The 19,215-nt window shown below is 39.6% G+C and overlaps 1 protein-coding gene across 3 annotated transcripts in view; it reads right to left on the bottom strand.

The window, feature by feature from the left end:
* Positions 1 to 19,215, bottom strand: part of CDV3 (CDV3 homolog) — a 51,690-nt gene that overhangs the window by 20,843 nt on the left and 11,632 nt on the right. The gene's annotated exons all lie outside the window — the stretch shown is intronic.

The following is a 19,215-nucleotide window of genomic DNA, read 5'->3' as shown; positions in this document are numbered from 1 at the left end:
TTGATCTAATTTATAGTTTTGCTTCACATGGGAGCAATGAAATCAAACCCCCTCAATCTCTTAGAGCAAGCTTTCAGAGTGATGAAAAGGGGGAGAATTGACTTAATTTTAGTTTACACCCAAGCTGTGACCCGTCTTTGAAGTTATTACAAAACCATTATATAGCTAGTCAATCCATACAACTGAGCAGAAAACAAAGCATCTGTAAGTTAGGAACTATTCTGCTGCATTAAAATGACACATACATTTGGTCAACAGCCAATGTATTATGTAAATTTATTATTAACTGCTGTAGGCCACATCCATCCAACTGCTTTGCCAAGCTCCTTTCCCCTCCCAGAGTCAGCAGGAAATCAGGCTACCCTAAATCTTGCTGTTCTACACTACCGTTATTGTGTATCCAGAATGGGTTATTGCTGTATAACAAGAACCATACTAAGGGCTGCGAGTGGTGGTTCACCTATTTGAAATCAAGCTCTGCCCAACATCATCCACCACATGAAAGTCTCAGTCTCTCTTCTGTCCCCTACTCTGTAGGATTAGTTCCGTCAATGGTAAATGATATGAGAAGCAAAACCATACATATACGTATATATATACAAATAAAAAAATTGTTGTTTTGCTTCTCATCATACGATTCACTGAACTTTTTAATATTCCTTATAAGCAGGCCAGCACAACTTGTAGAGAGGAAAGGGCTACAAAGGAATAGCTGGTGCACCAATTAAGGGTTGAGGAGACTTGTCTGGCACTGCACGTCAGGGAATGTGTCCGTCATTCGGGAGATGGTTGCATAGGTGTTCCATCTATACAGGTAGTCCTCGACTTACGACAGCAATGGAGCCTGCCCATTCATGTCAGAAGTCGAGGACTACGTTAAACGAAGCACCTAATTAATGACCTCCCTGTCACTGCGTTATTTTATTTGCCAGCTGAACTCATCATTTCTGGACTGTCAGACTCTCCGTAGCTTGCCAACTTCTTATCAGTAAGCTACGTGTTTCCGTATCCACCCACATTCCTTCTCTCACACTTTTTCTTTTGTTCTCTTGCCAGAGGTCCGGCTGGACCAGCAGGAGATCTCGCTTGCCAAAATGTAACAATTTATTTTTCTTAGTTAGTGAGGTGTTTTATTTTCTTTATAACAAATAAATGAGTTTTATTAGAAACCTTTCTTCGCGTTTCTTTTTCAGAATATTGCAAACAAGGAGGAGCCTCGATTCATCTCCTCTAATTAAACCAGGGTAATTAGTCCCAGAGCCAAACATGGGATTAATCAATGCCCTGACACTCCCTGTCCCTGCTTTCCCCAATGCATTTGTTAAATGAATGCACAGGTTGTTAGGTAGAACATGGGGTGACTCAGGGAAGGAGAAACCAAGGGAGGCCTAGTGCAGGCACAGGCACTCCCAGGAGGCCTCTCCCACCCTCTACGATATCCCATGCTCTGCCTCCTGCCCTTTGGTTTCCCCAAAGCCCTATGGGCCTCCTCCATACCCCACCCTGTCACCATTAGCTTACTTACCTTTTGACGAGCTCAGGAAATCAGGATAGAGAAGACCGCTCCCTTGCTGGGCCACGTGGCACAATCAAAAAGAAATACTGTCACTTTTGCTTCCGTTGCAATCCTTTCCTCTCCAGTCACCATAAACCACTATGATTTTTTCTTAGCTCCGCCAGCGCTAGTCTTACACTGGCAGCGCTAAATAATTGTGATTTACACTGGCTAGAGAGGAAAGGTTTGCAAGGAATCAAAATTTGGCATGATTTCTTCTTAAATCCACCAGCGCTAGCTTTACGCTAGTCTTACACTGGTAGAGCAAAGAAGAAATACCATCTCTTTCGCTTCCATGGCAATCCTTTTCCACCCCAGCCAGGGTAAATCACTACCAATTTATGTGGAGGAAAGGCTTCCAAGGAACCAAAATAGGTGTGATTTCTTCTTAGCGCAGCCAGTGTAAGACTAGCATAAAACTAGTGCTGGCAGAACTAAGAAGAAATCATAGTGGTTTATACTGGCTGGAGAGGAAAGGTTTACAATGGAAGCAAGTGTGACAGGATTTCTTCTTGATTGTGCCACATGCCCCAGCAATGACCGCAGAGGCGCTGCAAAGTTCGTAACTTTAAAACTAATTCATATTTAGCTTTTGGGTTGTGCATTGTAACTTCAAACATTCGTTAAATGGCCTGTCATACCTCAAGGATTACCTATATTTCTGCAAATGTAACATTCTGGCTAGGCACTCAAACAGCAAAGCACAGAACAGGAAGTCGGATCAACCAATCAGTATGCAGGATATGCACCTTCACACAACACGCAGTTGGGATTTGGGAGGTGTGCACAATGGCCCTTCTACAGCCATCTGCAACCTATGCTTATCCATCAACCCCTTCGCAGCATAGGTATGCGGTGATGCCTATGTGTAGTTGTGGGCAACTCTAAATCAAGCTTTACTCAGTGGCTAGCAGCAGCAATGAACTGGCAGTGTTTGTGAGGCCTGTAGGTCAGTGGTGAAATCTAAAATTTTCCCCTACTGGTTCTGTGGGCGTGGCTTGGTGGGGGTCATGTGACTGGGTGGGCATGGCTATGTAGTTATGTGACTGGGGGGTCAAAAGACAGAAAGTCACTTTAACAAAGTCCTGCTGGAGCAGGGGGTTGGACTAGATGACCGCCAGGTCCCTTCCAGCTCTGGATTGCTATGCTCTTTCAAGGTATCCTCTGAAGCTGCGTCTAGTGCCAGGTTTGTGGTCCTTCCTTCCTCTCCTTTTTCCCTCCCTCCCTTTCTTTTTCTTTTTCTTTCTCCCCTCCCTCTTTCTTTCTCCCCTCCCTCTTTCTCCCTTCCCTCCCTTTCTTTCTCCCATCCTTCCCTTTCTTTCTCCCATCCCTCCCTCCCTCCCTCCCTTTCTTTTTCTTTGTTTCTTTCTCAATAACCCCCACCCCCTGTTTTTGGCCTAGCAGGCCTCAGGGAAGCCTCCTGGGAGCAAAAATGGACCCCACCACCACCCGATTTTGGCCCAGCAGGCCTCAGGGAAGCCTCCTGGGAGCAAAAACAGACCCTCCCCACCCCCCCATTTTTGGCCTAGCAGGCCTCAGGGAAGTCTCCTGGGAACAAAAACGGACCCCCAATAGGTAGTAAAAAAATGCTTTAAAAAGTAACAAGTTCCGAGGATTGCGTGGCACAGCTGATTGTCACAGCTGATTGTCAGAACCTTTTTTAAGCATTTTTTTTACTACCTATTGCCAGAACAGGTAGTAAAAAAATGCTTTAAAAAAGTAAAAAAAAAAAGTTCAGACGATCAGCTGTGCTGCGCAATCGTTGGAACTTTTTTTTTTTTACTTTTTAAAGCATTTTTTTACTACCGGTTCAGGTGAACCAGTAGCATTTTCACTACCAGTTCAGGAGAACCGCCCCGAACTGGTAGCATTTCACCTCTGCTGTAGGTGCTCCATAGTATATCCTTTGGGGCAGAGAAGGCTGATCCCTCCTTATGGCAGCAACATTTGGCAACAGTGAATTGGCTGAGTTTTCAAAAAATTGGCAGACTGCATAAGACCACTTCTCCATAGCTTATACCCACAGTTTGATTGTTTAACCACTAGGTGGCATCAAAGACCAACAATCCATCTATATAGTCCATCTATAGCAGCGGTTCTCAACCTGGGGGTCGAACGGCCATTTCACAGGGGTCGCCAAAGCCCTCTCTCGCCCCCCCCCCATGCCTTCACTCACCCTCACCCTCTGCCTCTGTTGGATCGCCCGGTCGCCGTTCGCTTACCCCGCCCACTCCCAATCTATTGCTGCCTCCGGAGTCCCAGCTGATGGCTAGAGGGAAAAAAAACTTTAAATTCTTGCCGCGAGGCTTCAAAGAGCCTGGAGCAAGTTTTTTTCCCCCTAGCTATGCTGAAAAGAGAAAGCGAAAGCAGGGTCTTAGCTGCAACGTGACAAAATGAGGCAGAGAGATTTCTTTTTCCTCACCAAAAAAGGTAGGTACAAAACTGCAAACAATGGGAAATTTAGGGCAAGAGGAGGTTCAAGATTTTAAAACACTAAAGAAACAAAACTCTATTTAACTAGGGAATTGTAATAATTGAGATACTATTAATTGTATATTGTATTGAAAGCAGAAACGGTTAAGTTGTGGTTTGGAGGAATATATGGGGGAAATTATTTGGTTTATTATTATTGGTAAATATAATTAATTGATTTGTAAGAAATTGGATTGCATGGAAATAATTGGAATATTCATGTTCATATTGATTAATATACAAAAAAGATAGTTATATAACTAATTGATTTATATTAAAATGTTGAATTTGTATTAAACTACTGTATTACATAATTAACCAATGTGAGGATGGATATGAAAATAGATGACAATGCGAAGGGGTATAATATAGAATAGAAGGGAAAAATTGAATTTGATTAAGATTAGAGATGAGGATGAAGGGTAATATTGGTTTTTTAAAAAAATAGATGAGGAATAAATATGGTAAAAAGGAAATATAGAAATTGTAAATTTAATTGAAATGACTAAATACTGTGTTGGAAGAAATATCCTTCTGGGTTCTGCTCCAAGTGGGGAAAAAGACACTGGAAACATGGAGACTGCTTGGAAAGATGTTTTAATGGTGGACAGGATCACATGGCTTGATGGGGCCCATTGTGTTAGTTTCTGTTGCTATTGTGTTGCAATGTCCTTTGACAAAGGATTGACTTTCTGCCTCTGGCCCATTAACAAAGGGTGGGGGGCAGGAAGGTGGGAGCTGCTTTGTCTGTAAAATATGCTTCTCCATTTCTCATCCAGGGAAATATAATATTCTGCCTTTTTAATATTTCCCAAAGTATTTCATTCTTCTAGGAAAGGGGTGGGTGCTAACCTCCTACAACTGTTTAAATTTGTGGATCGGCCAAATACTCTGTTCAAATAAAATACGTTGTATGTTTGTATGTGTGTTTCTAATTATTGCTATTTATTGCTATTTGTTCTCTTTTATTCTGTAAAGTTTAACAATTCATTCTTTATCTTAATATCTTTATATTTGTTTGGGGTTGGCTTTCTTCCCTTTCATCTTTTTTATTGTACAGCAATCTTTCTCCTCAAACCTACCACCTCTGTCTTTTCTTTCCTTCTTACTTTCTCTTCCCCCCTTCTTCTTCTCCCTACTTCCTCTTCCTTTCTCCTTCCCCTCCTCTCTTCCTCCCTCTCTTACCCTCACGCCGACTCTAATTTCCCTTCCCTTCCTTCATCCCTCTCTATTGCTGTATCCTTTTATGCATATGGACTACTCAGAGGGCTGAAAAAGTTATTTTTGACTGGTTCTCGCACTTTTGACCAGTCCTCGAACTTACGACTGTCCTCACAATTTATGTTTTTGCCCTATCTTGTCACCATGGTGAAGAGAAGCAGTTGTGAAATGAGTGACACGGTTGTTAAGAGTGCTACAATGGGCATAAATGATGACCAGTCATAACTGCGAAGACTGGTCAAAAGTGCGAGGACCTGTCAGAAATCACATTTTTCAGCCCTCTGGGTAGTCCTTTTGTGCACAGGGACTACTCAGAGGGCTGAAAAAGTTATTTTTGACTGGTCCTCGCACTTTTGACCAGTCCTCGAATTTACGACTGTCCTCACATTTTACGTTTTTTGCCCTATCTTATACCATGTTGAAGAGAAGCAGTTGTGAAATGAGTGACATGGTTGTTAAGAATGCTGCACAGGCATAAATGTGAGGATGGTCATAAGTGTGAGGACCAGTCAAAAGTGCGAGGACCTGTCAGAAATGACTTTTTTCAGCCCTCTGAGTAGTCCCTATACACATAGCCATGCCCACCCAGTCACATGACCGCCAAGCCACACCCACAAAATAAGCCACGCCCACAGAACCCGTAGTAAAAAAAATTTAGAACCCACCCCTGGTTGGGGATCACCACAACATGAGGAACTGTATTAAAGGGTCGCGGCATTAGGAAGGTTGAGAACCACTGATCTATAGCTTAATGCAAGTAATAGAAAGTGTAATTGAAGGGTTTGTCTTTTGTACTTCTGTAGTCTATATAGTGGAGAATTCTCTTCCTAATGGCTGCTGCTCCCAAGGTAACCTGACTCCTCATTTCTCATAAACTACCCTAAGAACATTTTTTATGTTCTTGCAGTAGTTTACAACTCCCATAGAAAAAAACCTTTGTCAAACTGCAGTCTTTAACAACACTTGGCTGTACCTGGGTTGCACAGAACTGGACCACCAATAAAAACCAACCAATAAAAAAAAAAAGTGGCAGCACAAGCCAGGTTCTGATCTCCCTTGCAGCCAAACCAGCACTGCAGAATAGTTGCAAAATCCAGGGACCTGGCAGAAACAGGTGGTCCTGCAGTAGACTGAGGATGAGCAGATCATTACTTCTGACCATGTCATTCAAGCATCTTTCTCCATGGCCCATGGATTGTTCAGATGGAATGTCTTCAGCTGGGATAAGGAGGAAAACACTATTTCCAGAATGGAGCACCTAACACAACTTTCAGGCTGCCTGTCAGATCTGCCATCAAGCCGCTTCAGCATCCCTTCACATTGCTGGCATCCTGTCATAAAAGAGGGGAGGAGGGAACAAGGCAAGGGAACGCAGGGAGGGGTTGACAGGAACCAGAGATGTCAATTGGAGAGATCCAAGGACACAACTGTGAGAACGGAATGCAAACATCCACCAGAGTCGCCAAAACCAGAACTGTTACCAAAACAATTAATTTGAATGCTATTGGACACTGACCAGATGACCAAAGTGGGGGAAGACCTGGGAGAAGGGAAATACACAGAATTTATGTGGGAATATTCAGATCTGGCTTTGCTTACACTGTAATCACTTGACCTTAGTAAAAGGCATACCTTTTCTCTGCAAATAGAATCAAGGGTCTTTCTTTCCCAAGTGTTCACGCTGGGACAGGGCTGACTTGCCTCAACTGCAAGTTGACAAAAAGATGCCGGTGCTAATGCTAATACTAATATTCCTTGGGAAGAGTTAATGGGGGGCTCTTCACACAGGAACAAAGATATTGTGTGGATATGGCCCTAGGAAGTAAAATTTAGATGAGTACAAACAAAACTTCAGTGATGTTTGAGCTTTTATTATTTTCTCTTCTATACAGAGAAGAGAGAAAACAAACTATCGTTCCAGGTTGTCGTAGAAAAATCCAATCAAAGAAACAAAAGACAGCAACACAAACCAACAATTCTTACTTTGGGATTCAGAGGTTTATTTCACTAATAATTTGGAACATAAACAACTATCATAACACAACTTATATCAATAACCCATTGCAATGAGGTCCACTGACATAGCTTGGTCCAGTAAAGACAGCTATGGGCCAGTGGCCCCATCTCATCCCAAGACATACTTTTTATACTTTTCTGCATGCATTTCACAACTCACTTCCTTGTTCTTTCTTACTGACAGTCTCCACATAAAACTGTGTACATCTCAAACCTCTATCCATCGGCTACTTTCAGTTATTTATTTATTTATTTATTTATTTATTTATTTATTTATTTATTTATTTATTTATTTATTTATTTATTAATTATTGGTTCGATTTATATGCCGCCCTTCTCCGGAGACTCAGGGCGGCTTACAATGCATTAAGCAATAGCCTTCGTACTTTTGTATATACCTGCTTAGTAGGGCTTTTGCCCCCCCCCCAAGCGGTGTTCTTTTTATACAAAGTCATCTTATTGCCCCCCCACAATCCGGGTCCTCATTTTACCTACCTTGGAAGGATGGAAGGCTGAGTCAACCTTGAGCCTGGTGAGATTTGAACTTGCAGTAATTTTATTTATTTATTTATTTGAATTTATATACCGCCCTTCTCCCGAAGGACTCAGGGCGGTGTACAGCCAGAATAAGAACACACAAATAGAAAATTTAATAACAATTTAAAATATATATTAAACAATATGGCCCGTAACTAACTAAAAACCCATTTTTAAACCTCAAGAATTAAAAATTAAAAATTAAAGATTAAAAGTTAAAAAGAATTAGAATTAGGCCAACCCGGCTTGTTGGAACAAAAGAGTCTTGAGGGCATGGTGGAAGGTGCGTAGGTCCGGGATCCTCCGAATCTCCGGGGGCAATTCGTTCCAGAGGGCAGGTGCCCCCACAGAGAAGGCTCTCCCCCTGGGGGTCGCCAGTCGACATTGCCTGACCGACGGCACCCAGAGGAGACCCTCTCTGTGGGAGCATACTGGCCGGTGGGAGGTTATTGGTAGCAGAAGGCGGTCTCGTAGGTATCCAGGTCCTAAGCCATGGAGCACTCTAAAGATGTTAACCAACACCTTGAATCGCACCCGGAAGACCACCGGAAGCCAGTGCAGCTCACGCAGGATAGGTGTTACATGGGAGCGCCACGTCGCCCCCACAATCACCTGTGTGGCCGCATTCTGGACCAGTTGGAGCCTCCGGGTGCTCTTCAAGGGGAGCCCCATGTAGAGTATTACAGTAGTCCAGGCGGGAAGTGACGAGGGCGTGAGTGACCGTGCGCAAGGAGTCCCGATCTAGAAAGGGACGCAACTGGTGAATCAGGCGAACCTGATAAAAGGCCCCCCTGGCCACAGCTGTCAGATGTTCTTCCAAGGACAGCCGTGCATCCAGGAGGACACCCAAGTTGCGGACCCTCTCCGTGGGGGCCAAAGACTCACCCCCAATAGTCAGCGATGGCGTCAGCTGACTATATCGGGACACCGGGAGCCACAGCCACTCGGTCTTGGAGGGGTTGAGTCTGAGCCTGTTCCTCCCCATCCAGATCCGCATGGCCTCCAGGCACCGGGACATCACGTCAAGGGCATCATTGGGGTGGTCCGGGGTGGAGATGTACAGCTGAGTGTCGTCAGCGTACTGATGGAACCTCACCCCAAAACCACGGATGATCTCACCCAGCGGCTTCACATAAATGTTGAACAGAAGGGGCGAGAGGACCGACCCTTGCGGCACCCCACAAACAAGGCGCCTTGAGGTCGACCTCTGCCCCCCTGCCAACACAAACTGCGACCGGTTGGTGACAAAGGAGAACCACCGCAACACAGTACCCCCCCACCCCCAGCCCCTCCAACCGGCGCAGCATGATACCATGGTCGATGGTATCAAAAGCTGCTGAGAGGTCTAATAGGACCAGGACAGAGGAGCAACCCCCATCCCGAGCCCTCCAGAGATCATCAACCAAAGCGACCAATGCCGTTTCCATGCTGTACCCGGGCCTGAAGCCCGACTGGAACGGATCTAGATAGACAGCTTCATCCAGGTGCTGGGAGAGCTGTCGCGCCACCACACTCTCAACAACCTTTGCCACAAAGCGAAGGTTGGAGACTGGATGATAATTAGCTAAAACAGCCGGGTCCAGGGAAGGTTTCTTGAGGAGGGGCCTCACCACCGCCTCTTTCAAAGCAGAGGGGAAGAAACCCTCACTCAAAGAAGTGTTAACAATCCCCTGGAGCCAGCCTCGTGTAACCTCCCGGGAGGCCAGTACCAACCAGGAGGGAGACGGGTCCAATAAACACGTGGCCGCGCTAAGCCTACCCAGGATCCTGTCCACGTCCTCGGGAGTTACCGGGTCAAACTCCTCCCAGATAACATTCTCAAGACCCCCTCCATCACTCCGCCTGCACTTACCCAGTCAGAGTCCAAGCCCTCCCGAATCTGAGCGATTTTGTCGTGCAGATATTGCACAAAATCCTCAGCCCTACCCTGCAAGGAGTCTTTCCGCACTCCCAGGTGAAGCAGGGAGCGGGTCACCTTAAACAGGGCGGCCGGGCGATTATCTGCCAACGCGATAAGAGCAGAAAAATAATTGGATTTTGCCGTTCTTATCGCCACTAGGTAGGTCTTAATATGAGACCTCACCAGTGTTCGGTCAGATTCGGAAAGGCTGGTCCTCCAACCGCTCTCCAGGCGTCTTTTTTTGGCGCTTCATCTCCCTCAGTTGCAATTGCAGGCAGCTGGCAGCTAAGTGCTACTTAACAGCACTTTAGTCTGCTGCGCCACCAAGGCTCCTATTTCTCGTGGTTTCGTCCTTCTACGTCCAAATATATTTCAAAACTACGTACTTTGCAAAATCACATTTCACAGCAATGGCTCAGCAGAATTACAAATAGTTCTGATACACTTTGAAATCTGTCTAAAACTTTGGTTCATGTAGCTTTTTAGGGCCTCCTTTTTCCACTTAGGCCTTATTGATTCTAATAGATCAATAAGCTATATTTTCGTTTCCCACAAGGTAAAGCATTAATTCTAGAAATAGTCAATTTTTAACAAAGAATTTTACAAAAGATCCAAACAATGCTTTTTTAACTGTAACACTATTTTATTGTAAAAATATGGGGTGGGTGGGGGAACACTTACATGATTTCCTACCACAAGAACTGTCATTTCTGACCTCTCCATAATTCCCTGGTACATAACACTTTCTGAAACATATACTGTATTTCTAACCAAGATTAGAAATTTTCTTTTTATAAAAAGTTTTTTTTTAAGACAAACATATAATACATGAGTCCTTCCGTGTGTCATCTCGGTGTTTCTTCGGCGACTTCTTTTTGTTACTCCTCCTCTTATTTCTTCCTTAATAAATCCTATTTCTCTATTTCAATATTTTCCCCAAAATACATATATTTAATGTAACTTTCTCCTGTTTGCTTATCAAATTCTTTATATCTCTTTTCTATCCAATCATAAAATTTCCCCCATATCTTAAAATATTCCATATCCTCTTTCTCTTTAATCATTAAAGTTAATCTAGTCATCTCTGCGCAGTCCAAAATTTTTCTAATTACTTCCCCTTCTAAAGGGATTTTCTCTGCTTTCCATCTTTGTGCAAATACTATTCCTGCTGCAGTTATTATATGTATAATCAAATATACATTTTCTTTACTAATTTTCTCTGGTAGGATACCCAGTAGGAACAACTCAGGTTTTAAATCAATATGTTGTTGAGTCATTTCTTCTATCCATATCTTAATTCTATTCCAATAATCTTTAGCTTTTGGACAAGTCCACCATATGATAAGAAGATCCTGGTATTTGGTGGCATTTCCAACATTTAGCTGATTTATCTTTAAACATTTTTGCCAATTTTTCAGGAGGCATATGCCATCTGTAAAACATTTTATATTCTCTTTATATGCAGTCGACATTGTTAGTTTATAGTTCCTTTCCCATAACTGTTGCCATCTATCAAGCTCAACTGAGTGTCCACAATTTTTAGCCCATGCAATCATTGTTTCTTTTACTTGCTCTTCTTCTAATTCAATACTAAGCAAAGTTATAACTTTTTTAATTTTAATTTTTAATTTTTTAAAAAATTATTTTGTCCTCTGTTCCCATGAGTATCCTATCCAGATCTGTCATTTCTAAATAGAAACCATATGATTTTGCATCTTTTTCATATCTTGCTTTTATTTGCATATACATATACCCAGTCCATCACAATCCCTTGTTCTATCAATTCTTGTTTCCTTTTCAATTCCCCCTTGATAAACAAGAATTTTATAAGAAATTACACAGGAAAATTATAGAATTGGATTATGAAAATGTATGTATAATGGCTGACTTTAATGCTGTAATGGATGTTGAGTTGGATTATAAAACAACAAAGACAAATAAGAAACCCAGAAAAACTCTCCCAAAATCTTTTTTTACAATGATTGAAGAATTAAGTATTCAAGATATTTGGAGACAAAGACACTTGAAAGAAAAACAATTTACTTTTTATTCAAATAGACATTTGTCGTGGTCAAGGATAGACATGATATGAACATCAACAGACCTTATAGACAATATACAGAAAGTAAATATTGAAACAAAAATTTGGGGTGACCACAATCCAATAACAGTAGCTTGGAAAGGACAGAAGAAAAAGACAAGATGGACACTGAATCAAATAATAATCTATATAAATAAAAATGTAAATGTTCGTTTGTTCAAAATCGTAAATCTCCAAAAGTTCTCCACCAATTGCTTTGAAATTTTGACACAACGTTGCATTCGAATACGCACGTGTTTTTATATACCTATATTATATAGATGTCACACCTGTGACAGGTAAAAACATGAAAAACATTGAAAAACATTGAAAAACGGTGCCATCTGCTGGACGTAAAAGCAACACATGCTATACTAAATATTTTACGCTTCCATTTCAATGTTTCCAATTTACGATCCATTTATGATTTCCAAATTTCCAATTTTACTATTCCATTTCAATGTTTCCGATTGCATTGTTAAATTGAATTTTCATAGATTTCGATTTTTCATTTTGATTTAATTATTTCATACGACATTGTGTTGGAATTGAGCTGTGCCTTATCCCTCTGTAGCTCAGGTCACACCTACTTTGCGTCCGTCCCACCAGTCTTTTCACTCGGTCGATTGGATTCAGACCTGAGTTGCCTTTCTCTACATTTCTTTTTGGACTTTAACGTCGCAGCACCACAATGGCAGGCGCGAGCCGGGTCTTTTCCCCTCAGCACCGCTGCCGCCAAACCCACAAGCAAAATGGCAGGGAATGTCAACCGCCGCGAAGCGTCCTCCCAACTAACGGAGTATGCCGTACCTTTGGCAGGGACCCTGATGCCGCCTGTGGTGCGCAGAGCTGCGAAGGTGAAGGCGGTTATACCGGCAAGCCGGGAAACCAGCTCTAACACCCACGGCAAAGTATCCTCGGAGGCGTCCGAAGACAAACCTCCGGAGCCCCAGGAATACAAACTCACCGACGGCAGCCCGGGCGGAGGCCTCCGCCACTCCCATGACGCACAGCTCTCCCAATACAAGCACCAAATAGGTAAGCGACGTTAAAGTCCAAAAAGAAACATAGAGACAGGCAACTCAGGTCTGAATCCAATCGACCGAGTGAAAAGACTGGTGGGACGGAGGCAAAGTAGGCGTGACCTGAGCTACAGAGGGACATTATTGGCACTCGGTCAAAAAATATTGTATACCTACAAGACCGGGCCACAGCAACGCGTGGCCGGGTACAGCTAGTATTAAATGAAAAAGAATTCCAACAGATTATGGAAAAGGAATTAGGTTTTTTAAAAAAATAAATAAAAAGGAGGCTACATCGCTTCAGAATGTATGGGACACAATGAAAGCATATATCAGGGGTTTGGCAATAACATACCTGGGGGGAAAAAAAAGAAAAAGAAAAGACAATTACAGAAGAAATTGGAAGAGGAGTGTAAGAAATTAGAGAAAGAGTTACAAAAAGATATACAAAATAACAAAATTAAGAAACAAATGGAAATAAAAAAGCATGAAATAAATTTGAATGAGCAAGAATTTTTGGCAAATAAATTAAGAGCATCCAAACAGATTTTTTTTGAAAATGCAAATAAACCGGGAAGATGGCTAGCATATAAAATAAAAAAAGAGAAAGAGAAGAAAGCAACAAAATATCTACAAGATGAAAGAGGAAAAATACATTATAGAAATGAAGAAAAAAGAAAATAAGTCAAAATTATTATGAAAAGCTTTATTATCAAGAAAAGATATCTGAAGAGAAGATAACAAATTTTTTAGAAAAATCAGATCTACCTAAAATACCTGAAAAATATAAGGGGATGTTAGAAAAAAAAATAACAATGATGGAGCTAACAGAAGCGATTAAAAAACAAAAAAAAATGGGAAAGCACCAGGTCCGGATGGACTTCCAGCGGAACTATATAAGACAGTTCAAGAGGCGTTAAGCAATGTAATGCTGGAACTATTTAATGAACTTTTACTGAAAGATAAAATGCCAGATTCGTGGATAGAGGCTTATGTCACACTCATACCTAAAGAAGATTCAGAACTGCAATTAATAAAAAATTATAGTCCAATTTCACTATTAAATATGGATTACAAGATTTTTGCTTCAATAATGGCAAACAGATTGAAGAAACAATTACATGAATTTATTCATATGGACCAAAATGGGTTTTTACCTAAAGGGCAAATTAGAGACAATATGAGGATAATTTTGAACATTTTGGAGTATTATGAGATACATTCAGAAAAACAAATGGCGATGATATTCCTAGATGCACAGAAAGCTTTTGACAATGTGAACTGGCAGTTTATGATAAAGCAATTACAGATAATGGACTTTGGGGAAAGATTTATGAACATTATAAAAACAATATATAATAAACAATTAGCCAAGATAATGATGGAGAGATGACAGAAAAAGTTAATATAACAAAAGGAACAAGACAAGGATGCCCATTATCCCCATTGCTATTTGTATTGACTTTAGAAGTGCTAAATAGAAATATAAGGAATGAAGAAATAAAAGGGATGAAAATCAAAAAAGAGGAATACAAACTACAAGCCTTTGCAGATGATTTAGTATTTATTCTTGAGGAACCTCAAAAGACAGGACTGAAATTATTAGAATAAATAGAGGAATATGGCAAGGTGGCAGGTCTAAGAATAAACAAAGAAAAAACAAAAATATTGGTGAAAAACACTACAGAAAAACAAAAAAGAGAATTAAAGGAGAAATTAGACATACAAATTGTGAAAAACATGAGATATCTAGGAATACAACTAACTTCAAGATGTGCAATGATAAAAGAGGATAATTATTACAACATAAGACGACAAATTGAGAAAGATCTGGAAAAATGGAAAACTTTGCAACTATCACTTATGGGAAAGATTGCAATAATCAAGATGAATATACTACCAAGACTATTGTTTTTATTCCAAACAATTCCAATAAGAATTGAAAAGACCTATTTTCAACACCTTAATAAAATAATGAGGAAGTTCATATGGCAGGGAGAAAAGGCGAGAATTAATATAAAGTTGTTACAAGATGTAAGAATAAGGGGAGGATTTGGACTGCCGAACTGGGAATTATACTACCAGGCAGCAACACTGACTTGGATGAAAGAATGGATAGAATTAAGAAATACAAGATTAACTTTGGAAGGACATGATTTACATTTGGGATGGCGTGCTTTTTTATGGTATGGTAGAAGTAAGATACATACATATTTTCATAGACATTATGGAAGAAATGCATTGTTATTAGTATGGGAGATGATTAGAGATAAATATTATGTGAAATTCCAACATGGCTATCAATAATGGAAGCACTAATACACCCAAATATAGTTAATTTTAAAAATATTTTTAGATATAAAGATTTACTTGCAGAAAAAGGAAGATTAGAAATTTTTATTGTATTTAGTAAAAGTGGAACTGGAATCCTACACTCTTTCAGGAGGAAATGTATAAATAGAAAGGTTGATAATTGTAGAATTTATGTCGTAAAAGGCTCAAATAAGAATTCTAACTTTTAGACTACTGGGATGAAATATACTACAAAATTAGTATTTTAGGTGATCACTGCATAGAAACAATTCATGCTGCTTTCATTCTTTCACTAATATACCTGTTCCTCATGGCATTTAAAGTTGCATGCCACTAAAAATAATTTAGCTATATGATCTTACGTACAGACTCATAACGTCAGCAGCTTATGAACCACACTATATACATGTATTGCACAAATCCATGATATATTTGGATAGCTATAACAGGTTTACAAAGAACTTAGAATAACAGAGTTGGAAGGGACCTTGGAGGTCTTCTAGTCCAACCCCATGCCCAGGCAGGAAACCCTACACCACTTCAGACAAATGGTTATCCAACATCTACTTACAAATTTCCAGTGTTGGGGCATTCACAACTTCTGCAGGCAAGCTGTTCCACTTATTGTTCTGTCAGGAAATTTCTCCTTAGTTCTAAATTGCTTCTCTCCTTGATTAGTTTCCACCCGTTGCTTCTTGTACTACCCTCAGGTGCTTTGAAGAATAGTTTGACTCTCTCTTCTTTGTGGCAACCCCTGAGATATTGGAACACTGCTATCATGTCTCCCCTAGTCCGTCTCTTCATCAAACTAGACATACCCAGTTCCTGCAACCGTTCTTCATATGTTTTAGCCTCCAGTCCCCTAATCCTCTTTGTTGCTCTTCTCTGCACACTTTCTAGAGTCTCAACATCTTTTTTACATCATGGCAACCAAAACTGAATGCAATATTCCAAGTGTGGCCTTACCAAGGCATTATAAAGTGGCATTAACACTTCACGTGATCTTGATTCTATCCTTCTGTGTATGCAGCCCAGAACTGTGTTGGCTTTTTTGGCAGCTGCTGCACACTGCTGGCTCATATCTAAATGGTTGCCCACTAGGACTCCAAGATCCCTCTCAGTTACTACTATTGAGCAAGGTACCGCATATACGGTACCTGTGCTTTTTTTTTTTTTTGAAACTTTTTATTTTAAAACAAAAACAAAACATAAAACCATCATCATTTCAAACAATTACAGACAGTGTGTCGATCTGTTAACATTCTATTATGCTTGATCCCATCTTCAAAATACCAATTTGTGACAAAGCTTATTTGACTTCAAAAAGTTCACATATTTTATCTTTACATCAACCTCGTATTTCATACAGTATTTCATCTCCATGTTTTATTATCTATCCACTGATAAAACAAATCCCATATCAAATAATATTGTTTATCTTCCTGTTCTCTAATTTCAAATGTCAATTTACTCATTTCAGCACATTCCATAATTTTCTTAATAATCTCATCATCAGTAGGTAATTTCTCTCCTTTCCAATTTTTAGCAAATACAATTCTAGCCGCTGTTAAAACATTCACAATTAAATATTGCAATTCTCTATTATATGTTTCTGGTAAAATCCCTAATAAAAATATCTCTGGTTTAAAGTCAATGTGTTTATCATTTTTTCCAACCACGTGTGTATCTTGGTCCAATATCTCTTAGCTTCTACACATGTCCACCACATATGGTAGTATGATCCTGGAGTCTGATGACACTTCCAACATTTCTCCGATTTATTCTTGAACATTCTGGCTATCCTCGTCGGGGGTAAATGCTACCTGTAAAACATCTTATACAAATTCTCCTTATATGCTGTAGACATTGTCATTTTATAATTTTGCGACAATTTTTGCCATTTCTCTAAGTTGATACCATGACCAAAATTTTTCCCCCATGCTATCATTGATTCTTTAACTTGTTCTTTCTCCAATTTTACCTCTAGCAAATATCCATACAATTTTTTAATTACATAATCACAGAACCCATCAAAATCTTATCTAAGTTAGTCAAAGCATTGTATAAACCTTCTTGTTTAAGATCTTCTTCATATCTAGAACGTATTTGCAAATATGAAAACCAATCCATCTTATATCCCTGGTCTTCTAATTCTTGCTTCAATTTAAGTTCACCCTTTTCATCCATTAATTCACTATATCTAACAATTTGTTCCCTTTTAAATATTACTGAGTATGAAAATGCTTCAACTGTAGATACCCAGACTGGAATCTTCAAGTAATGTTTTTTAATTTTCTCCCAATTCAGTAGCAAAGCTTCCCGTATCTGATGCCTTCTAAAATACCCCTGAATTTTTGTTCCTTTATACCATAAAAAAGCATGCCACCCCATCAACAGATCATGTCCTTCTAAATTCAATAATCTAATATTTCTCAAAGTTATCCATTCTTTAATCCACATCAAACTTGTTGCTTGACAGTAAAGTTCCCAATTAGGTAAACCAAAGCCTCCCCTCATTCTAACATCTTGTAACAACTTTAATTTTATCCTCGCCTTCTTTCCCTGCCAAATATATTTCAACGCCATTTTATTCAAATCTTCAAAAAATTATTTCCCCAATCTAATTGGAATTGTCTGGAATAAATACAAAATTCTAGGCAGAATATTCATCTTAATAGTTGATATCCTACCAATCAAAGAAAGCTGCAAATTCCCCCATTTCGCCAAATCTGTCCCTATCTGTTGTTTAAGCTTATTGTAATTATTTTCTTTAAGTGTACTACATCTTGCTGTCAAATATATCCCCAAATATTGTACCTTGTTTGTGACCTGCATCTTTGATATCTCCATCAATTTTTCTTTTTGTTTTATCAACATATTTTTAGTCAAAATCTTCGTTTTATCTTTATTGATTTTCAATCCAGCTACATTCCCAAAAATTCTCCAATATCCTCTATCAAGTTTATTTATTGATGTTAACGGTTCTTCAATAATAAAGACCAGGTCATCAGCAAATGCTTGCAATTTCTATTCTTCTTTCCGCACTTTCATACCTTTTATATCTTTTTCTTCTCTGATATTTCTATTTAAAACTTCTAATGTCAATATAAACAGTAGTGGGGACAGTGGACATCCTTGTCTAGTACCTTTTTCTATCTCGATAGAATCAGTCAATTCTCCATTTATCATTACTTTTGCCGTTTGCTTGTGATATATAGCTTCTATTGCCTGAATAAATTTTCTACCAAAGCCCATCTGTTCCATTTGAAGCATCATGAATCGCCAGTTTACGTTGTCAAAGGCTTTTTGAGCATCTAAAAATATCAAAGCCATCTGTTTTTCAGGATGGGCTTCATAATATTCTAAAGTGTCCAGAATTATTCTAATATTGTCTCTAATCTGTCTTTTTGGAAGAAATCCATTTTGATCTGCATGTATAAAATTATTTAAATATCTCTTAAGTCTTTCTGCCAATATTGAAGCGAAAATTTTATAGTCTGAATTTAGCAGGGATATAGGCCTATAGTTTTTAATTTGTTGTGGGTCTGTATCTTCTTTGTGGATCAATGTGATGTATGCCTCAGACCATGACTTGGGTATTTTCTTCTTCATCATCACTTCATTCATGACTTCCAATAACAGGAGACTTAAAGATTCTTGTAATGTCCTATAATATTCAGCAGGTAAGCCATCAGGCCCTGGTGCCTTTCCTTTCTTTTATTTCTTGATTGCTTCCCTTAACTCCATCATCGTTATATTTCCCTCTAACATCTCCTCAATATCTTTGGGGATCCGAGGTAAATTTGCTCTTTGTAAGTAACTTGCCACATTTTCCTCCTCTATCTTGTCTCTCTTATAAAGTTGTGTATAATATTCCTGTATTATTTTTCCCATCTCTTTATTTCCAAATTTGCTTTGCCCTTGGTCATCAATTAATTGTGTTATTTTCCTTGATTTTCTTTCTTTTTTCAATTTATATGCTAACCATCTTCCTGGTTTATTTGCATTTTCAAAATAGTTTTGTTTAGTACTTCTAATTTTTTGAGCTAATTCTTCTTTCTCCAGTAAGTCCATTTTATGCTTTATTGTATCCATTTTC

The sequence above is a fragment of the Pituophis catenifer genome, unplaced genomic scaffold, assembly GCF_029215685.1.
Source record: "Pituophis catenifer annectens isolate HBS135680 unplaced genomic scaffold, rPitCat1.0.hap2 SCAF_5, whole genome shotgun sequence".
In the NCBI taxonomy this organism is placed as follows: Eukaryota; Metazoa; Chordata; class Lepidosauria; order Squamata; family Colubridae; genus Pituophis; species Pituophis catenifer.
This window is presented reverse-complemented; position numbering and strand designations above follow the sequence as displayed.